Below are 23,498 nucleotides of genomic sequence, written 5' to 3'. Positions count from 1 at the left end.
AAGCTTTGAAGAGGTAATAAGGCTATATAGAAAATCTTTGCCTATTCAAAACCAAATAGTAATGTTTGAAAAAGGTAGGGGATCAAGTAGAAGAAAATCTATCCAGTTAGCCAAAAGGATAGGGGAAAAAAACATTTAGGCAACAAAAAGCAAAAGTTGGTAAATCTTCAGGAGACATGAACAAAGCTTTAAAGAAAAAGCTTTAAAAAAACTTTTGGAAACAATTAAATGCAATAATGTTTATAAACTAGATACATGTTCACAGAGATATGTGCCAGGATAATAAAATAAATGCTCAGATTCTCAGCTGCCACATGACCCAGCAATTGGAAGAGTGAAGTTAAAATGTCCTTGTTTCACATGGTTTTGAATGCAGAATAGAGCCCCAAAATTTAAATTACTGCAAAAGCCTATCCAGAGTACCTGCAATCTACCTTGGGGGTTTTCACTGTTTTCCAAAGAACACAAACGTTTAAAAATACACAAGTCCCCCTATATCCACAAGAGGTACATTCCAAGACCCTCAGTGGTTGCCTGAAACAATGGATACTACCCACACCTATATATACTTTTTTTCTCTACACACATACCTATGATAAATTTTACTTTATGTATTAGGCACAGTAAGAGATTAATAATAATAACTATAATAAAATGGAACAATTATAACGATATACTGTAATAAAAGTTATGTGAATGTGGTCTCTCTCTCTCAAAACATCTCATTGCAATGTACTCACCCTTCTTGTGATGATATGAAATAATAAAATGCCTACTTGATGAGATGAAGTGTAGTGAATGATCCAGGCACTGTGATGTAGCATTAGGCTACTACTGACCTCCTGACCATATGTCAGAAAGGACATCATCTTCCAAACCATGACTGACATGGGTAATTGAAACTGTGGAAAGTGAAACCGTGGGTAAGAGGGGACTACTTTATATACCACTTTATAAGTATTCTGTAAGACTATCCATTAAAGATTATCAAATTTTAAACTCTACCACTGCAAAGCAAGGTCACGGAATTATTAATTATTCTGCAGTTCTTTGTCTCTTCATTTGGAATATTTTGGATTCTCCCAAACCTTTAATTTGGCCCACAGTAGGTTAACACAGGCTGGAGAGTCATAACACTACAGGAATATTGGTTTCTTTAAAAGGAGACTAGATTCAATCCAAGGATGTGACCATAAGTTCACTGGATGATATTGAGCAAGTCACTCACTTCTCTAAACTCCAATTTCCTTTGTGCAAAATAAAGAGACTGATCAAAATAACCTCTGAAGTCCCTTTAAAACACTATGAGTCACATTCTGTTCCATCTTTTCTTCTGGTAACATCTTTTTGATTCTCTTTTCCGGATATGTCAATGTCCAACTTGAAAGCTGCAATTTCGTAAACCTCTCATTAAAATGTTATTCATTCAATCCCTCCAAACTTATTATCTTCTTATCTCCCAGCTGCCTGCACACAAAGTTGGTTAGAGAACCCTCTCTTGATTATATTTATTTGTACACATCATATCAGTTCATAAAGAATTTTAGCCTAATATCATTTGCTTCTAAAAATGTTCAAATTCTCTTGCACAAATACTGTGTAAAGCTTATTTTAAGATTAAATCCTTTTCCCAGAAAAATGTATGCTTAAAGATGTTTACTTGTTTTTTTTCTCCATTAAAACAGGAAAGTGACTTATGTTCAAAGATGCTAAATGTATGTAGATTTCATATGGATGATTTCCAGCCAACTACCTCCTTTTCTCTCCTGGCTTGATGGCTAATCACTAAAATACATTCCAGAGCAGTTCTCTTTTCTCATGTATTTCATTTGAGAATGAATTCACTTCTCTTTCAAGTTGTCCCATTTGGGAAGACCTAGATCCCATCAACAACAGCTTGAGAATAGAACTGAGAGGAGTACAAAGGCAAGAAAGAAGTCTTAAAAATTAAAATAAATCTTCCTTCAGTCTGAGTTCAGAAAGGAAGTTCTGGCTCTCATTACAGTCAGCCTGTGCAAGAAAGATTTAATTTTTTTTTTTTTTTTTACTAAGTAACCACACAGTTCAATAACATTACTTAGACTTTAGTTAGGAGTGTAACGTCAAAACTCCATAGCTGACCTCTTTCCACTGGTCTAATCACAAATCCTTGCTGAGTTGTTAGTACAGTCGTGGTCTGACAAGTGTCTAATAGACCTGCCATGTTTTAGTTTGAATTTTCTCAATATAGATGGGAATTGTGTTTTGCAGAATTTAAAAAATAGGAAGGGCCCAGGTTTTAATTATACAGACATCTATATTTACACCAGCATCAATCTTTTTTTTATTAAAGTATCATAGATATACAATCTTATGTTGGTTTCAAATATACAACACAGTGAGTGGTTCAACAGTTATCCATATTATTAAATCCTCACCCTGTCTGGTGCGATTACTATCTATCATCATAAGAAGGTGTTTCAGAAACAATGACTATATTCTCCAACCAGCATCTATATTTTATATGAAATTTCTTAAGTTTATATTATAATAACATTTTAAATAATGAAGACTGCTAGGCTAAATCTCTGAAGTGCTACCTGTGAACCAATCAGGGCATGAACCAAAGCAGAACACAAGTGCCAAAATAAATCCCAGTAATTTGATTCATTTGTTTATTCATCAAACACAAATTAAGCAACATCTCTATATACCTGTTCTAGGCACTGTGGGGGGGAGTCTATAAAGCTGATATTTCACACTGGGAAAAGTGCTACTGGAGAGGCATAAAGACAGTGCCCTGCTCCCCTGAGAAGCCCATTACAAAGATTATGAGAAATGGAAGTGGGTTCATGGCTTCCTTCAGCCTCTAATAAAGCTGTAGCAGATAAGGCCTATGACACCTTTGACCCAAAAGGGGACAACTGAGGATATTTCTATTCTCCCAGAGTGATACTAACATGGATGTGTGACTGGAGAAGAAAACTGAGCTTACTTCAGGACAAATAGGACCTCTGGATGTAGAGCCAGTCCCTGAGCTGTTTGACACTGATCACTCATGAAATCCCAGAAGTTGGGAGAGATGAGACTCCTCAGAGAAGCCATTATGAGAATACAGAAGAATAGAAAAGCAAGAAAGAAGCCCTAAAAAAAATGAAATTAAATCAGGACAGGATGGTCTGGTTCCCACAAGCTCATTCTGTCCAAGAAACATGGAGAAGGTAAAAGACAAACAAACTCTGAACTAAAAGAAAGAGAAGGAAGACTGTCTGAGGGGTGGGAGAAGAGGAAAGAGTGTCAAAGGGAGCCTACATTCCAGAAAATTCTGGTTTGAACTGTGGGAAGAAATACACATAGGGCGGAAAAATAGAACAGCCCAAGTTGCTGAAGAGTGGCCAAGAGATTAAACGGCCAGAGGAACTGATGACAGGAAGTAGATTTCCAAGTACTGTAGTAATAGAATTGAGCATACAGGCTTGCTCATCTTCAAAGACAAGAAAAGAATCCATTTAGTCTGAAGCCAAGTTTTTAACTTTAGAACTCACAAATTGTTCTTATAAAAAATTCTGCCCCAGAGTTTCTTCTCTGGCCAGATCAGATATGTGCTTCATAGACAGCCAGCAGGAGAAAGAAGTTTCAACAGGTACTGAGGAGTGGCCCAAAAATCCAGCTACTAAAACCTCTAAGTATAGAAGTCTCACACTCAAAAGAAGTTTAAAAGTTGGGAGTGAAAGAACTCACCAGTTGGCTGTTAGGGTTGTGAACAGAAAGATGCTGAAGAGCTGGAAGAGCACAAAGAAGCCAGATGCAGAAGTCCCAGAGCTACTTAGATGCTGGACTAATTAGCATTGCCAATGGCAGGCAAGGTTCTGAAATACCCCTCGAGTCATAGACTTAAGTTAGAGGAGCCAGATGCCCCCCAAAAATCTACAGTGCTCAGCCAGACCCAGCAAATGAATCTAGGGCATCTTGTCTAGGAAAACATACAATGATAGTCCCCATATGGCATAATCCCTTCACTGATGCTAGTTTTGACCCATATCCATCTTCCCCTTGTTACCAATGAAATCATCTGAAACCCTTGTCAAAGTATAATTTTCAAAAAGTCAAAAACATAACTCTTGTACAAACATCAAGTGAATATGTATCAAAGTTGTTAATTTGTTAATTAGCAAGGGAAACAATAAGATGGTAAAGCTCATTCAAAGGACATTTTGAGGATCTAGATTTTCATAAGTATTTAGAACAATATTAGAACAAGATCACTAAGTTAAATATAAAACTGGCTAATAACAAGCCAGTTATATAGAGAGCAAAAAGCTATAACTTTAGAGTTATCTTTTCTACTGAACAAAAATTATTTGTCAAAACTATATGTTAACATGTAACTTCACTAAGTATGGAAATTGATGAGTAGTAATGAGAGCATTGAACAAAGTACATTCTTCTTCCTAAATACTCCTTGGGTGTGCCTGCTAAATGGCCTACTACCATACGATGTTAAAAAGACATATTACCCATCTTTTTGTTTTATTTCCAAGTTTTAAATAATTTTTTTAGCTCCTTGGTGCTTAATTTTGTAATAGAGGGTGGATAAATCTCATTAATCACAGAAGTTAGAGACCCTCCCTACTTCAAATGTTTAAAAACTGGGCTGTCCATACAAAATACTGGACTTGGCCTTGGCCTTGACTGATTGGCAAGAGGAATGGTTTATGAGGAAAATAAGAAATTCCTGATTGTAAAGGTCACTCAGATAGATGACAATGGGAAACAACTAAGCCCTGCTAATCTGGCCATCTGCTAGCCTGCCAGTCCTCACTGACAATGTCACAATGAAGTCTGGAATTTAGAATGGGAAATCATGTTCTCTTCTCTGTGTGCCAGATGGACCACCAGAGTGTAGTTTCCCCAAGAGAGAACCACTAGAGTTAGAAATCCAAATGCATATCATGCAGAAGCAGTAGTTCCCCAGGTGGATGAGGATAAAGACTACCCTTTGAGCCTGACACAAAACAGTTTCAAGGTCCTCTCAAAGACAGCAGATAGCTGAGACCTTAGATGTGGTCCTACAGGAGATGCTTGTCCTAGAAGGTGCAATTGGTGCGAGCAGTTCCACATTTTCACACAAAGGCACGGAGTTGTACCCTAAAAACAGGGTTGAGACAGGCATGAAAGTAAATTGCCAGGTATATAAAACCAGAGGATAAGTCAAGATTGGTGGCTTAAATGAATTTTACCAAAGCATTTACCTGGCATCTATTGACTCTTGTGCTGGGTTGGGGAATGTGGGAGTATGAAAGGTACCTTGTGACCTCCTAAAAGTAAGAACCAAAACCACAATGAGATACCACTTAATGTTTACTAGGATGGCTATAATTTAAAAAATGGGAAGAAACAAGTGTTGGGGAGGATGTGAAGAAACTGGAATCCTCATACATCACTGATGGGAATATAAAACAGTGCAGCCACTGAGTTTCTCAAAAAGTGAAACATAAAATTATCACAGCAATTGTACTCCTAGGTATATACCCACAAAAATTGAAAACAGGTACTAAAATAAATACTTGTACATGTATGTTCACAGCAGCACTATTCATAAAAGCCAAAAAGTAGAAACAAACCAGATTTCCATGAACAGAGGAATGAATAGACAAATTATAGTATATACATACAATAGAATGGAGTATTATTCAACCATAACAATGAAAGAAGTATTGATACATGCTACAACGTGGATAAACCAAAAAAAATTATGCTAAGAAGCTAGACACAAAAGGTCACCTACTGTATGATTCCATTTATATGAAATATCCAGAAAAGGTAAATCCATAGAGACAGACAGCAGACTGGTGGTTGCCAGGAGTTGAGGGGAGGCAGGGTGAGAAGTAACTAGTTAATGGGTATGGGGTTTATTTGGCTGCATTGAAAATGTTTTAAATTAGATAAAGGTGGGATTTCACAATATTGTGAATGTACTAAATGCCACCAAATTGTACACCTGAAAATGGTTAATTTTGTTATTTGAATTTTACCTCAATAAATTTATAAAGGAGAGACCGGAAATATTAACAATTACAATAATACCATAGGTTGCAAACAATAGAGGCCTAGTTTGTACAATGGCCTTCAAAATATGAAAATATCCAGAGTAAACTAGAGTTTGGACAGAAGAGGGAGCAAGAAACACACATGCAGGATTTACATTTAAAAAAAGATTAAGAAAATACATTGATTTTTTTTTTTTCCAGGATCATTTCACCACTCTTCTCCTTGGGTGAATTATTTATTCTCTTCTGAATACAGAAGAGAATAAAAAATACATATAAATTCTTCAATCAAGAAAGAAATACTGAAGACTCACAGAATTTACAGCATGAAGGGGTGACCTGAGAGATCATCCAGTCCAACCACATTTAGTTTGCAAATGGGAAACGAAGACTCAGAGAGACTAAATGCCTTTCCCAAGGTCACACAAATGCCATTCCCACAGGACTGGGCTAGCAGAAGTCCAGGGTTGGTTTAGGATTGTGCTTTCCACAATATAAACTCCAACTATGTTCTCTTTGGCTTTTATTTTTTTCTCTTGAATCACATACCTAAAATGTTTCCAGGCCTGTAGAAATCAATGTCAACCACCAACTCCTCAGCTTTTTAACATTCACATCCAAGGAAAATCAGGTTAAAATTAACCTCCTTAAGCTTTTTTGTTTTCTTCCTCCCTGCTGCTTGAAGTTTCACCACCATCATGAACGACATAGTAACTATCCAGACCAGGAAGTTCATGACCAATCGACTACTGCAGCAGAAACAGATGGTCATTGATGTCCTTCACCCTGGGAAGGCAACTGTACCTAAGACAGAAATTCGGGAAAAACTAGCCAAAATGTACAAGACCACACCAGATGTCATCTTTGTATTTGGATTCAGAACCCATTTTGGTGGTGGCAAGACCATTGGCTTTGGCATGATCTATGATTCTTTGGATTAAGCAAAGAAAAATGAACCCAAATGTAGACTTGCAAGACATGGGCTGTATGAGAAGAAAAAGACCTCAAGAAATCAACAAAAGGAATGTAAGAACAGAATGAGAAAGTAGGGGGACTGCAAAGGCAAACGTTGGTGCTGGCAAAAAGTGAGCTGGAGACTGGACAACAGAAGGAGTAAAGATTCTGCAGTGACTTGATCTGTGGCGATTGCGCAGATTTTTCATGAGGATTAATAAATTTGAAAACTTAAAAAAGAAAATAAACATCCTTAAGTGGAAAAGCCCCAAATATGTAGCCTAGCATGTGTAAGAAGTCAGCAGAATAAGCCTCCCTTTATTACTGAGGAGAGAATGGGTGATTAAGAGACTGCATGTATGTGCAACATACATGTCAACTAGGATCACCACATCCTTGGAGAGGCAAGCCAAAGGGCCTAAACTCCCATCCCAGATGCTGTCTTCCAGATCATTCCTTCCAGCCCTCTCCTTCCATGCTAGAGGACCGATTAAGCAATTTTCCCAAACAAAGACCATTCTCTCCTAAGGCCAGCTGTCCAAATAATGCATTTTTTTACCCAACTGCATATATATCTTGGGACTCCTTTTCACCTTGCCAGAGCATTCCCTTCCTTCCCTTCTCCCTGCATCATTTACCAGGATGGGTCACTTCCCTGTGGGGCCTCCTCAAAAAACAGACTGTACATTAACACTCTACATATATTTCAACTGTAGGTTATAATGCAAGTAAGTAGCAATTGCAGCCAGAACTAAACCCAAAAGCTTCCGACTCCAAGAGGGCTACCACAACCTGAGTGCCAGCAACTAACACATCATTATTTAATTTTGCTAAAAGGGCCCATTTGTCTTCATTAAATTTTCAAACTTGTAGTTCCTGATATACAATTTTTTATTACATGTACATTTATGTCTGTGTTTTAGTCATTAGGAGAGCCTAATATAGCACAATATCATACCAGAAAGGCCTCTCTCCCCTAATTATTAGTTTTGAATAAAACTAGGATTAAGAGTGCAGGCTCTAGAGTTAAAATAAGGGATTCATGTTCAGACTTTAACATTAGTTATTATCTGTGTGGTCTAAGGCACTGTATTTAACTTTCCTTTTTCCTCACTTTGCTCATCTATAAAATAAACATAACCTAATGTTAATAAGCACATACTTCTAAAACCACTAGGAAAAAAAAATAAAGCATTTGAAGTACATATATGAGCTCCTGGAATATTCTAAGAGTTCAGTAAATGTTATCTATTGTCCTTCCCCAAAAGGGACCTGTTAGTCACTCTTCAATCATGGAGAAGAACCTGTCCAGTAGTCAGTGGTGGACCACTGTTAATATTTTTGGGCAACTGCTCTTCAGAAGAAGTCCATGCCCTTTCTGTTCTGAACCTCCATAGGCTCAAAAAAGGATTCATGAGTTGAAACAGCCTGATCCAGAACCCTATCCAGACCATATCTAACATCCTATCCCTATCTGTCATCCCAGAAACCCTCTGCTTGTGTATCTCTAGCAACAGGAAACTCACCCTTTCCCCAGGCTGTGCATGTCATTTTTGGATAGCCCATGGCTTCCATACCCACTGGTTCTACCTCTGCCTGTGAGGCCACCCAGCAGAAGTTTCCCTCCCCCTCTACACATGCTTAGCCCTTCAGACATGTACAGACACTATCATGTTTCTAGATTGAATATCCCCACATTCCAAGACTGTTACCCTGGGGGCCTGATTTAAGGTCCCATCCACAGGAACTCTTGCTTCAAAACTACCCAGTACCCTGGCACAAGAAAAGAGCCACAGACCAGTGGAACAGAATAGAGACTCCAAACATTAACCCAAACATATATGGCCAATTAATATATGATAAAGGAGCCATGGACATACAATGGGGAAATGACAGCCTCTTCAACAGATGGTGCTGGCAAAACTGGACAGCTACACGTAAGAGAATGAAACAGGATCACTGCCTAACCCCATACACAAAAGTAAATTCGAAATGGATCAAAGACCTGAATGTAAGTCATGAAACCATAAAATTCTTAGAAAAAAACATAGGCAAAAATCTCATGGACATAAACATGGGCGACTTCTTCATGAACATATCTCCCCGGGCAAGGGAAACAAAAGCAAAAATGAACAAGTGGGACTATATCAAGCTAAAAAGCTTCTGTACAGCAAAGGACACCATCAATAGAACAAAAAGGTATCCTACAGTATGGGAGAATATATTCATAAATGACAGATCCAATAAAGGGTTGACATCCAAAATATATAAAGAGCTCACACACCTCAACAAACAAAAAGCAAATATTCCAATTAAAAAATGGGCAGAGGAGCTGAATAGACAGTTCTCCAAAGAAGAAATTCAGATGGCCAACAGGCACATGAAAAGATGCTCCACATCACTTGTCATCAGAGAAATGCAAATTAAAACCACAATGAGATATCACCTCACACCAGTAAGGATCACCATCATAGAAAAGACAAACAACAACGAATGTTGGTGAGGTTGTGGAGAAAGGGGAACCCTCCTATACTGCTGATGGGAATGTAAATTAGTTCAACCATTGTGGAAAGCAGTATGGAGTTTCCTCAAAAAACTCAAAATAGAAATACCATTTGACCCAGGAATTTTACTTCTAGGAATTTACCCTAAGAATGCAGTACTCCAGTTTGGAAAAGACAGATGCACCCCTATGTTTATCGCTGCACTATTTACAATAGCCAAGAAATGGAAGCAACCTAAGTGTCCATCAGTAGATGAATGGATAAAGAAGATGTGGTACATATACACAATGGAATATTACTCAGCCATAAGAAAAAAACAGATCCTACCATTTGCAACAACATGGATGGAGCTAGAGGGTATTATGCTCAGTGAAATAAGCCAGGTGGAGAAAGACAAGTACCAAATGATTTCACTCATATGTGGAGTATAAGAACAAAGGAAAAATGAAGGGACAAAACAGCAGCAGAATCACAGAACCCAAGAAAGGACTAGCAGTTACCAAAGGGAAAGGAACTGGGGAGGATGGGTGGGAAGGGAGGGATAAGGGCAGGGAAAAAGAAAGGGGGCATTACGATTAGCATGTATAGTGTGGGGGGAGCACAGGGAGGGCTGTGTAACACAGAGAAGACAAGTAGTGATTTTACAGCATCTTACTACGCTGATGGACAGTGACTGTGAAGGGGTATGTGGGGGGGACTTGGTGAAGGGGGGAGCCTAGCAAACATAATGTTCTTTATGTAATTGTAGATTAATGTTACCAAAATAAAAATAAAAAACTACCCAGTACCCAGAAGGGAATCTCTCTAGCTCTGAGGAAAGGACAGCTTGGGGAGAGGAATGTACAAATAACAAAAGGGGCAGATCGTTTCTTCATTCTTCTGCTCACTACTCCCCATCCCTCTCAATCTATGCTTTTGAGACTCTTTAGAGACATGGCATTGGCTTTTTTCAAACATTGCCTGAGTTGGACGAAATGTCAGTGATATTTCAATGGTGCCCTAATTATGTAATTTGTGCTTTCCATGTAATGTTAGGAAAGGAGGGGAGGAACAGAGCATTTAGTGAGTATTGTGTGTCAAGCTCCATGCTGCCTACTTTCCATGTATTACTACATTTAAATAAACAACAAACTTAAGTGGCATTATAATAATATTCCCTATTTTAAAGGTGAGGAAACTGAGACTTAGGGAGATTTAGCAGCTCACCTTCAATCACAGAGTAGCTGAGCCAGCATATGAACTCAGGCTATCCGACGTAAAATGCTTGTACTTCCTTCTGTACCAGACATGTTTGCAAGAGTCCAACACAATGTGCTCAAAGACTCAGCTACTGCATAAACTATCTACTCACACTGAGCCTAGTATAATCATTGGCTTTGACTGTGCTCTACCAAGCTTCCATAGTAATAAAGTAACTCCCAGACCAGGGCTCAGCAAAGTAGCCTATGGGCTAAAACTCACTGCTATTTTTGTAAATCAAGTTTTATTAGAACACAGCCATGCCCATTTGTTTTCATATTGTCTATGGCTGTTTACACACTGCAATGGCACAGTTGATTAATTGCAAGAGAGATGGTATGATTTGCAAAATCTAAGGTATCTACTAGGTAGCCCTTTGCAAAAACAGCTGGTCAACCCTTAGACAATGTGCTGACAAATATATCTCATTACTGTAATCCTAAAACCACCATGTGAAAGAAACAGTGGAATCACAATCTTTTGAAATATTTATCTTAATGGATATTCCTTAAATACATGCTTATGTGTTGATATTTTTTCATTAACCACAATCCACTTTTCTTGACTAGGCTATACCACTTCAGAATTACTATAACATCTGCTTCAATCTCCACATTCATGTGTTAATTCCTTAGCTGCCATAAGAGTTCCCATGTAGACACTGGTTTCTATGTTCCCAGCAGGCAGCGATGTTACCTTTCCCACTCTGTGCCACTTTGGTAGGACTTTCAGTCAAAATTTCCCACCTTCCTACAACCAAAAACAGTCTTGAGATACAAACAATTCATCAGGTCCTCTTACCCCACAATTTCACATCTTGCATATTATGACTCATGGACAGAAACTTAATGATATTTGCTTTGTACCTGCAGCAGTAACCTTCCAAGACCCTTGATTACTGTTGCTCTGCAAACCATCCTTCCCAAGCCTGGTTCTTCAGCTTTTCCTTTAGCTCTGCAAATTTTTTTCTTTTTTACTTAAGTTGGCCCAGATCAGTGTATGCCATTTAAACCCAGACCCAGCTAGCTGATGATACAGCAGTTCCGTAAAACTGTACAGCATGAGAATTTGTCTCTAAGGAATCTGATTCCTTTTGAATAAATTAAGATTAGGGGAGGAAGGTCTTGATTTAAACTATAAAGCCTTGGAAGTTTTTTTTAATTATTATTCAATGTTTAATGCAGAAACACAGAAAATAAAGAGAATATCAATGTTATTTCACAGATTTTTTAAATTAGTCCCAATGGTTAATACAAAAGTGAATTCCTATTATGTATGATATAATTCTACTTCTCTAGAACCAGTAACTGATTTACTTGTGGCAACACAGTATCCCTAGTATTGAGCATAATTAGATTACCTCCCATGGCTTCCACTTGGGGACATTTTCCAGTTTGGGATGGCAAAGGCCCAGATGAAGTCTTTTAATGCCTCTATAATGTAGCTGACAAGAAAGCAACGCACAGCTCACCACTTCTGATTCCCGACACTCAGGGGAGCCCAGGAACCAGAATGACCCAGGAGATCAATGAAAACCAACACGAAGACTCCAGGCCTCAGTAGTATACCCACAGCCTCTGGTCTCAATACCACAAGGTCTTCCAGACAGTGAGAAAGCCATGAGTCCCAAGAAGAGAAAGGACATGAAAAATATTCCTGTATGAATAGAACCGTAATAGGAAACAAGGTTATTTAGCCTACCAACTATCTGACTAAAGAATGTCCTTCAGTAAAATGGATGTCACTAGAGATGTCCAGTTAAAATACCATCCATAATGGTCAATTCATTACCTCAGGCAGCTTGCTTCATTTTTAGACAGCACTAATTCTTTAAAACCTCTAATAACTCTGCTTTGATGAAGCCACACAAACCCACTGACTCCCTCTTCCCTATGGTCATCCTTCACATCTATCTTGATCACAGCTATATTCCACCTAAATCTTCTCAACTCCTAACCTAACACCCCAGATGCTCCAAATCATTTTTTCACATGGCATGGGTTTGGTTTTCATTTCCCTACCTGCAGAGGTCAACCAGGTCCTGGCAGGGAAGAGATGGCACACTCAAATTTAGTAACCTGAGGACAGTTTAACAAAGGAACCATTTATGAAAGTGGGAGCAGAATACAGGGAATCTAAAAGGGATTGTGCAATACCCCAAAGGTAGTATCACTCTAGGCTTGAAGGAACAAGAAAAACAGCAGAACCTGGAGTCAGGGCAAGCTATGTAAAGAGGGTTAGTTGGCAGGAGCTGTTGCCTTCAGTTATAGATGGGGCCACATAGGAAAGGAGCTGGTGGAATAAATAACCTTTCCTCACTCTTCTTGAGTCTAGTCTGTCACAGCTTTCCATTGGCCAAATGCAACCATAAGCTTGACAGAAAGGGAGTCCATCAATGCATGCAATTTATACAGGTTAGACTACTGGGTACAGAGCAGGGTGGTGAGTAGATCTGAGGGGCAAATAGAAAATACCCAGCACAGAGGACATCTTACTATTCATCTTTCCAGCATGCATTCACTTTTATTCAGGTACTAGTACCCCACATTTCCTTTTACAGAACCACTACCCTCATCAATTTCCCACTACGCAATTAAGCCCAACTGACTCCAGGAGAAGTCGTGTGACTCAGGACTCAGGCCTGCCTGATCAGAATCACAACCCTCTGATCACAGTGATTGGCTTGGAGAAAAACATACAACTGAATTAGGGACAATGAGAAGCAATCTCTGTATTTCTGCAGAAGAAATCTCCTTTCCCCTGGATTAGAGGATGTTAGCCTGGAGCTACTGGAAGCCATGCTGCCCCCCACGGGAAGACCTTTAATAAATGGAAAGCCAATTCAGAAGGCAGAGCCAGAGAGAGAAAGACTAGACCCTGATAACACTGTTTGAGTCCCTGGCTCCAACTGTGCTTGAAATCTATGCTGTCTACCCCAGCCTGAAATTTAAATGATATTGAAAAGACAAGATCCTATAGTATAAAGAGCACTGGTGAGACATAAGTTCAGATTCTGGTTCCATCACCTTCTAGCTGGACGACTTTAGGAAAACACTTAACTTTATGATGTTCAAGTTCCTTGACTTTAAAACAAGGAAGTCCTCCTGAACTTACTGTGGGCACTAAGCAAGATCACACATATAAAGAGCCCCAGTTACCATAAGACATTGTACAAATGTCACAAGTTCTTCATCAGGTCATCCTCACATTCAGGTGTACCACCCTCGGGACCTTGGTGACACAGTGTTCCATAGCCAGGGGTGCACAACATTACTTCCAAAGCTGAGTAATGACATACTGGATAGCAGCTGTCAAGAACAGTGGCAATCCCGACATTGCCAAATAGGAAAAAAAAAAAAAGAAAGAAAGAAATTGACAAAGTTGGCTTTATTTTAGAGATGTACTGGAATCAGCACTAAGAAACAGAATAATGAGAAAAATTCTGCTGAATTAAAAATTATGTCTAAAACAGGACAGAGGAAGATCAGAAACAGGCAAAACTAAAGAAAACTGGCCCTTGCTCCAGGGCCCCGTGACACAAGCTGCAAAAGTCCCAGCTGGGTTGCAACAGAGTCAAAATCAAAAACCAGGGAACAGACAATATGGAGTGCTTCCCTGAGGACAGAGAACTGTTGGAAGGAAAAGCCCATACATTACAACCATGAAATACTGGAAAAGAATACAGGCAAACAAGCCAGCAAGTGGTGCAGTAAACCGAGGCCAGAAAAGAGAAAGATCTCGCAGCTGAAGCCAAACCTGATGGTGAGCAGGAAATCTGAAAACACGTCACTAAGCAGCTAAACTCCATGTGGAAATTTCAAAACTGGAATGGGAAAAATCCAAAACACAGCTAGGAAAATGGCTTACCACAGAGGCAAAAGAGAAAAACATATGTGCAAAATACTTCAATGTGCTTGTTGGCAGCTTTCGCCTCACAGATATGAATACCAGGTTTGATATTTTTTCTGGTCCAGCAACTCGATTCTGCTGTAGACTAAAAATCAAACAGCAAAGGAAAAATTAAGTTGAATTTATAATTAGTATGCCAAATACACTGTAGTTAACCAATGGTCTAAAAATGTAAAGGATTTGGTAAAGTCTAAAGGAAAACTAAATCTTTTTGTCCAGCTGAAGAAAAATTACATTGTTTATAAAGTGCTCAAAAGAAATGCATTTTAAAAATGATTTACAGTATCTGCTATGAGCAAAGGACTATGCTGAGGCTATACAAGCCAGGAGATTAAAACAACACAGTCCTTTCTGTTGCACAGCTAACAATCCAGTTAGGAAGGAAAATCCCAACAGATGAAGACAGACTGTAGAAGGGACTACTGCCGGTGAAGCAAACCAGGCTTAGAGCAATTGTTTGCTCAGCAAAAACCACACAGACAGACCTGTATTTCCTCTCTTATTTAGGTGGGCAGAGGAAGCAAATAAATCAACCAGAAAGGATGTTGCTACCTTCCTCTTCCTCCCCAGCACCCTTTCCCCAAATATCAAGTCTTGCCATTTTGAACTGCAGACTGCACCTTGAGTCCCTCCTCTTCCCTCAAACCCACTGGTATTACCCTCTTCCAGGTCACTGTCATCTCTTGCCTGCACTACCCTGTCTACCTGCTTATTCCCATTCTTTCTCCCTTACAATCAGTCTTTCACCCAGCATCCAGAGAAATGTTTTAAATGCAAACTAGATCAAAACTCTTGCCAAGACTAACATGAAATATCAAATCCTCCAAGACCCTGTTATGTTCTGGCCTCTGACCTCTCCTCTAGGCTCACTTCATGCCACTCTCTACCTCACTCACCATATTCCAACCTCAACAGCCTTCACTCAGTGCTGTGACTGCCCCACACTCTTTACCACCAGAAGATTTTAGTATATGCTGTTCTGTGTATGTGATGCTGTTCCCTCCCACTCTTCACCTAACTCTTATTCAGCCATCAAATCTCTCAATTTAAAAGTCACTCTCTCAGAGAAGTCTTTCTGAGCACCCAAGAATAAATTAGGCCTTAGAGCACCATATTTTTTTTATCATAGTTGGTCATTATATGTTTATTGTGTTTAATATCTGACTCCCAAAAATACTAAAGAGTGGGGAACCCTGATGCTCACTCTGACTGTATGTCCACTCCTAGCATAGTTCCTGGCACCCCACAGGAAATCAGAAAATACTTGCTGAATGAAGAAATATATTCAGCACTAACATAATAGACCAAAGTAGAAATCATGTATTCTTTCTTGAAAGTGCTTTCAATTTAATACACAAAATAATAGGAAGTAGAACAGATGAAAATCACATGTATAACAGATTATAAGGTAAGTGTCTCAATGAATAGGCAGTCAGTGTAATTTATAAAACAGATAACACTAAATAAAGAAAAGGTATTTTTTTAAGTCATTTCTATCTTCAGGAGAATCCCCATGGAGTCATTGGTAACCACAATTTTCTACAAAGGTAGAACCAATCAGGAGAATATAAATAAACAAAACCCACCTACCTGTCCATAAACAGAGACAGAAGAATCTCTACTTATGAACCTAGGATTGCAACCAACAGAGAACCACCCATCCCAGCTGTGCTGGCTACCAGAGCAAATTCCAGATTTGTACCACCTAAGTAATGCAAAAATCTGGAAGAAGAAACTTACCCAAAAATTGGTTTCACTTAGAAATATAAAGATAGGATAGAAAGCATCACTCCCACACTTACACAAGGATCAAGGTAGACAAACTGAAAATTAACAACTTTTTTATGAAGCCATCAGAAAGCTGAGGTCACAGAGCCAACAACTAACCCAAAATCTGAGGAAAGGCAGGCATCCACAGGAAGAAACAGGACCTAGACCTTTGCTTAGCTGGGACAGACATTGTCCCATACAGGCTTTTACGAAGAATTTAGCTAGAAATTTTTTTACAAATTGCTAAAGGCCAAATGTAAGCTAGCTAAAGGCTTCAGTGATAGGAGAAGCTGGAAACTTCTGTACTGTGAAGACTTTCTGTACTATCTTCACAACTCTTCTGTAAGTCTATAATCATTTGAAACAAAAACTGGTTTGGAACTCATGCACACTATTGAATTTGGACAGAGGCAAACAACCATCCCCTGAAAGGCCTCCCATCCCAGGCATGTACGGGACTCTGAAAAGAAACAATGCCCACGCACAATCATTGGCAATCACAATATAAGTCGGTCACTGGGACGGTGTACTGCATGGAGAATACACTCAATGACCCTATAACATCTTTCTGTGTTGATACATAGTAACCGCACTAGAGGAGGTGAGGATTTAATAATGTGGGTAACTGCTGAACCACTGAGTTGCACATTTGAAACCAGTATGATTGTATATCAATGATACTTCAATAAAAAAAAGAAGAAACAATGCCCATGAAGATGAGCCCACTCAGAAAAAATACAGAAAAAAATGGGAATTCTAGTGACTAGATCAGTCCACAGACCCAAAAAAGTAGAAGCTTTTACACCTGAAAAACTATAATTACGTTTATTTTGCATTTCTAGAAATTATAATTGAGGTTCACGTCACACAAGGGAAAATAAATCCAGAAGGAAGGTAGGGGACTCATGGGAAACCAAAGGGGACATACGCTGGTAAATTCAAGTAAAAATTGACTATAAACTAATAAGGATGGGAGCAAGGTATATTTGGGAACACTGTACTTTCCGAATTTTGCTGTGAACCTAAACCTACTCTAAAAAGGGTATTTTCTTAAATAAATAAATAATTTTTTTGCATTAAAAAATAAAATGGAATTAAAATACTAAATAAAGATAGCACAGAAGATGAAAAAGCTGCTCAAAGACAGACAATGGAAGGAATATTTGAAAGAAGTTAAAGTATTCTAATACTACTGCTCAATAGGCAGGCTGAAATATTGCTTTACTTGGGACTTTGTTTAAAAACATATCATTAAGTACTTAACATTTTGAAAATCGAGTTCAAGACAGAGACCTCAGATCCTCAATCACGTCCTCCCACTGACACACGGAACCATCAGCTACACATGGAACAATTTCCTCTGAGGAAAGCTAACAGTCTGACCCCAGCGCACCGCGGCCAGGGAGAGGAAGTCCTTGAGGGGGCGGCGGGAGAGGCTGAGGCGCACGCCGTTGGAGACCCCGCCCCTCCGCCGCGACCTCGGCCCGCCAGGAGCGCCACACCAGAGCCTCCCCGACGGCCGAAAGGTTTCAACCCCACACCAGGCAGGCACCCGCCACTTCTAAGACCTTCACCTGAGAGATGAGCCCCCAGGACATCTACCTCTGAAAACCAACAGGGGCTCGTGTCCACAGACCAGCAAGGCTAAGAATCTGAGAAATGGCTCAGAAGCCTCACGTTCGGACTCACCTGCCTGTCAGGGCTCAGCGCAGGCGGCCCGTTGAGGGACGCTGGGACGCTGTGGGGAGAGGCTCATTTACTTGCTTTGGAGGCTCAGCCTGAGCGGCAGGCATCGCATTTGACACACGTGTGAGGCCTTGCTGGGTACTCTCTGAGGACAGAGGCTGCTGGGCGCGCCATCTCTGCCCCTCCTCCGCCTCAGCCCAGCAGGTGGGCGTCTGTGTCACCTGGAGAGGTGCTTTTACGAGCGCCTGCTGCCGTGGTTTTTACTGCCGGTCTTTGCAGCTACCTCCCAAAGGATGCCCCTTGATTGCCTGGCCCTAGCTGGGGTTCCCCATGGGCCAATAAGGAAGCCAAAGTTTAGAAAACTAACATGCCAGGGGCACAGAGTTAGTGATGATGGACAGCGATGGAAACCCGGACAGCCTACTGCACAGTCAGACTTCCAAAGGTAAATACGGTCTGTGTTTAACATTACTGAAAGGTCTTAAAATGGATATTTTCTTTAAATTTGCAGTTCCCATCTTGGAGTTAATCCTAATTTACCTCAAAGAAATAGTCATGGGCATTGTCAAGAATTTAACAACAAAATAGTCAAGACTGCTTAGAAGTAGGTTTAAAGATGAATTTTTCTTTTCTTTTGCTTATCTACATGTTGTATAAAATCATGAATTACTTTGGTACTTTAAAAAGAGGTTTTTAATATTGGAAATGGACTCAAGAAATTGTTTCCTTTCATGTTCTGGCATTCTATGACTCTACAGAAGGCAAATACTGGATTTTTAGTAAATCTCAAGTTAACACAAACCTGTTGGAAATATTAGAGATTGACATTTTTTAATCTATTAGGTTTTATAGTCATTATCGTATTGTCCTGTGTGTGTTGATTACAAAAACAAAGACTAGTCACTGATAATGTCCCATCGCACCTACTTTTTGTTTTGCAAACTGCCCCTGCTCTCTCAAGTTTCACTCCCTTCAAGACATGTTCCCTGGCCCATCAGTCAGGTTTTATGGCCGTTTTGTGGACTTCCCACAGGATCCAAGGCACACCTGAATCTTAGCCCTCGATCACACTAGAGGGTTGCTTTATCTGCTTCCCATTAGACTAAAAGATCTCTGAGAGCAGAGGCTAACTCTTAATAGACTTTTCATACCCTCACCCTAGCACAGTGTTTGTGCATGAAAGAGAATTAGATACTCCTTAAGATCCAACAGAAAGTAACTCTACATCTTAATAAGATTCTGCACCCATTTCCAATGTGTGCGTTTTTACCCTGCACCAAGCAGTTCTATGACACCAGCTGGGTGTCCTACAATTCAATTCAATTCTGACATGACCTACCTGGGATAGCATCAGATCCCAGAGGTTAAGGGCTCAGTCCTACAAGATTGCCCCCTGCCCCCACACTTCAGAAGCTAGTCGAAGGCCAAGTTGCCTGTCACCTATGATTCTGACCAACCAGCTGTAGATTAGAGGTTCCAATGATCCCTTCCTTGGGTTTGATTAATTAACTAGAACAGCTGACAGAACTCAGAGAAACATTTAACTTACTAGATTAACAATGTGTTATAAAGGATATAACTCAGGAACAAGCCAGATGGAAGAAATGCATAGGCAAGGTATGTGGAAAGAGCTCAGACCTTCCCTGCCCTCTACAGGTATACCACTGTCCCCAAATTTCCATATTTTCGCCAATGAAAAGCTCTTCAAACCATATCCTTTCAGGTTTTTATGATGGCTTCATTATATAGGCACCCTTGATTAAATCATTGACTGTTGGTGATTGGCCTCGGTCTCGGCACCTCTCCCCATCTGGGTGGGTCACAGAGAGGAGAGAACAGTGAAAGTTTCAACCCTCCAATCGTTTGGTTGGTTCCACCAGCAACCAGCACAAGGAGCTTTGCAATAGTCGTCTCATTAGCAAAGACACCTTTATCACTCTCAACACAGGAAATTACAAGTGTTTTAGGAACTCTGTACCAATATATTTATGATATATTTCTTATTATAAATCACAATAGCATACTTAATAATTACCATTACCATGAACAACAAAAATTAAATGTTTTTTAAGTCTTCATGGTCATTTTTAAAGCTCTTCTGAATTTCAGATCATTTCTAAATGAATTTCTTTTAAATTAAGAGATAGTTTATTGACATTTCCTGAGCAGTCTGCAAATTCTAAAAAAGTGTACAATCACCGTGGTTTCTTACCTGACTGTAATATGGCTTAATATTGTTTTGAAAAATTTCTCTGTGTCTGTCCTAGTTGCATTCATTGTGCTAACAGAAATACCCTACATGAATTCTCTGTTTCCAAAGTTAATTTGGCAACATCTGCTACAAGAAAATGGTCCAGATGGTTTTTGACATGGAGTGATAATAAATAAGTGGTCCTTTTCACATATTGCATGGTGTTTGCTGTAGTTTTCTATTAAAGGGATATGGTTTTTTAAAGGGAGGGAAAAAAATCAATTTCATGGCCACCAAAGGCACACAGAAACATGTGTGACTCATGTGTCTACATACCAAACCACTCTTTATAGATTCAGATGGGGTCACATTGCCAGGAATATCCCCTATGTTGCTGAACCATGCCTCTTTCTGATATTTCAGTATCACTTAACACATGCTTTACATGTGTTATCTTACTTACTAGCAACAAGCCTATGTAATAAGTACTATCATCTCGATTTCTCAATGAAGACATAGCTCAAGGTTATTAGTAAGTGAGAGAGCATCTGACACTAAAGCCTGTGTTCCTAACTTCCACACAGTCTCCACACCAGTGGTTTCTGGGCATCCACTACCAGGGTGTGTTTCCAGTGGACAAGTTCCTGGGTAAGACTTGTTGTCCAGGCCTTCTTCACCTGCAAAGTTGCCTGAGGGAACCTTGCCATACCTCTTAAGCCCATTGTCAGTCCCCTCCTCTTACAGTAGCATATCTGTGTCCACCTTCCGAGGTCTCAGGCACAGAAGAACTGCACAGGGGTGCATGAATGCATCACTTACCTAATCCCATATCCCTCTTAAATATCCAAATGATACATTAACCCAGTATCTCACACAGCATCTTCTGAAATACCTTCACCTCTGCCTGGGATCGCTGTCCCCCTATGCTTATATAAAACAGGTAGTCTGCATTCCCCTCCCCAAGGATCTAAGGTTTTTATCCTCCTTTTGTCAAAACCCACTAGCAATCTAACTGCTGCACACTGAGCTGGGTTAAGAGACAGGTGAGCCCTAAAATAATGCAGGAAATGTAGCCAGACAGAATACTATATTTACCAAAATTCCTTCTACGAAGAGTGTGGCGTGTGGTTGGGAGGAATATGTTAAGTCACTTGCAGATGGTTAGTAAGATCTCACAGGGCTGTATTAATGTGGTCACTAGATTGCCTGTTAAGGAGGAGGAATCTACCTGGTCTCTGAGTTTCACTTGTAGGTGATGATCAAGTTTAGGCCTAGAGTAGAGTGCTCCTAATAAGAGTGAAGAGGCTGAGAAGGCTGGCTCTGCCTCTCCGACAAAGCATGTTTAATCTTTCCCTGACTGAAGAGTTATCTTGAACAAATACTTAAAGAACAGGAGTTTGAAGAGGCACCAAACCTGAGGGCCTGGGAATGCCATACGAGCCTGCCCTATAGTTTTCAGCAGTAGGTATGGCCTGGGCTGCTGCTGTAATGCCTACATTCCATATAACTGGTTCTAGAAATGTATAGTTTTCTTAAACATAACTAATTTTTTTACTTTCAATATTTATATCATCTGCTTTAAATACAGCCTTAGGCTATTGTTGCAAGAACACAAGAAAAACATCACAGTCTGGGTAGCTTTAAATGAAGAAACAAAACTATTATAAAACACTTAAATAACGTAAGTGCTTAAATAACATTAAGTAACTTAGATAACACTAGTGAGCACTTATGTCTGACACTATGCTGAATGCTTTATATAGACTATCTCATTTAATACACATACAAAACCTTGTGGTAGGTACTAGAATTATCTCCATTTTACAGGTTAGAAACCTGAGACTTGGAGATGTTAAATAATTTGTCCACAGTGTTCCATCTAATAAAGGGCAGAGCCACTGTAAGTCAACATGTAAAGGAGATCTACTGAGAATATTTGGGCAGAAATCAATGGTGGAGATGAGACTAGAAGAGCTGTTGAAGAAGGGTTGGAAGAGCGAAGGAGTGACAGAAGGGCAAGATATGCAGAATGAACAGCTTGAGTAAAGATGGACATGCTGGAATAAAGTACCAGAATGCAAACTGTGGACTGCAGGACAAATTCAACCCACCACCTGTTTTTGTGCAGCTTAGCTTTACAAACTCAAAATGGATTTTACCTTTTTAAATGATTAAGGTGGGAGGAGGAAGTCCAAACAAAAGTAATATTTAGTGACCCAAGGAATCATATGAAATTCAAATTTTAGTGTCCAAAAATTTTAGCCTCCAAAGTGTGTATGGCACACAGCCCCATTCATTCATTCCCTGTTGTCTGAGGCTGCTTTTTGCTGCAATGACAGAATTGTTGCAACAGAGAGTGTGGCCCCCAAAACCTAAGATATTTAGTACCTCAAGGATTACAGAAAAAATTGGTTGGGCTAAAGCAGAGGTCTCTCTCTAATACCAGATAGTACTGAAATTTTACCAGTTTACAGGAGAATATAAAAAATAATAATATAAAGTAGATTTTGCATAAAGGTAAATTTATTCATTGTAAAGAAGAGCCCTTTATCCTGAGGTAACATCCTTCCTGCTTTTTGTTGGAGTGAAGAGATGTCCTTTTTGTTATTCACTGGTAGTGAATGATGGTTTGGTTCCATTTAACCTCTTCATTTACTCTGGTTGATGGGACTAGAAGGAACAACGTCTCCTCTTCTCTCTCTTGCCTTTCTTTGGCATCCATTTACTCCACCCACCCTCCCTCATGCTTCCCAGCTCTACTGCTGCTACTCTTCCGCAAAGTTAGTGACTTCAGAAAATTCACACTTGACAGACATAGCGGAGGAGAGATACTACAGATATCTGCCATCTGTGTTTAAAGGTAAATATCTAGTTTCATGTGATTAAGTCTTCAGCAGTCCAATTTCTTTGTAAGCCAGTTTTAATTCTCAGCACAAGAAGCAACTTCTCTATCTTATCATCAGAGCATGGAGCTCAGTACCTCTCCCTGTGGCAGGCACTCAACAAATGCCTGTGCTAAATTTGTAGGAGTTGACTCGTAAAGTATCAGTTTTAGGCTGTGGAGTGATCCTGATGGAAATTTCCATCGAAGCAGACTGAAAGATTACCTTCTAAAATCAACCCAGAAATGCATTACTAGGCAAAATGATAAATTCTTAAGTACCCCTAATTTAAAAAAATATGTTGTAGCTTTTTTGAAAACTTTTTAATACGCAG

The 23,498-nt window shown here is 39.6% G+C and overlaps 1 pseudogene; it reads left to right on the top strand.

Moving 5' to 3' along the window:
- The first annotated feature begins 6,688 nt into the window (after window positions 1–6,688).
- On the top strand, window positions 6,689–7,210 carry LOC118917369 (40S ribosomal protein S24-like; annotated as a pseudogene).
- The last annotated feature ends 16,288 nt before the right edge of the window (window positions 7,211–23,498 follow it).

This window comes from Manis pentadactyla, chromosome 8, assembly GCF_030020395.1.
Source record: "Manis pentadactyla isolate mManPen7 chromosome 8, mManPen7.hap1, whole genome shotgun sequence".
Lineage (NCBI taxonomy): Eukaryota > Metazoa > Chordata > Mammalia > Pholidota > Manidae > Manis > Manis pentadactyla.
This window is presented reverse-complemented; position numbering and strand designations above follow the sequence as displayed.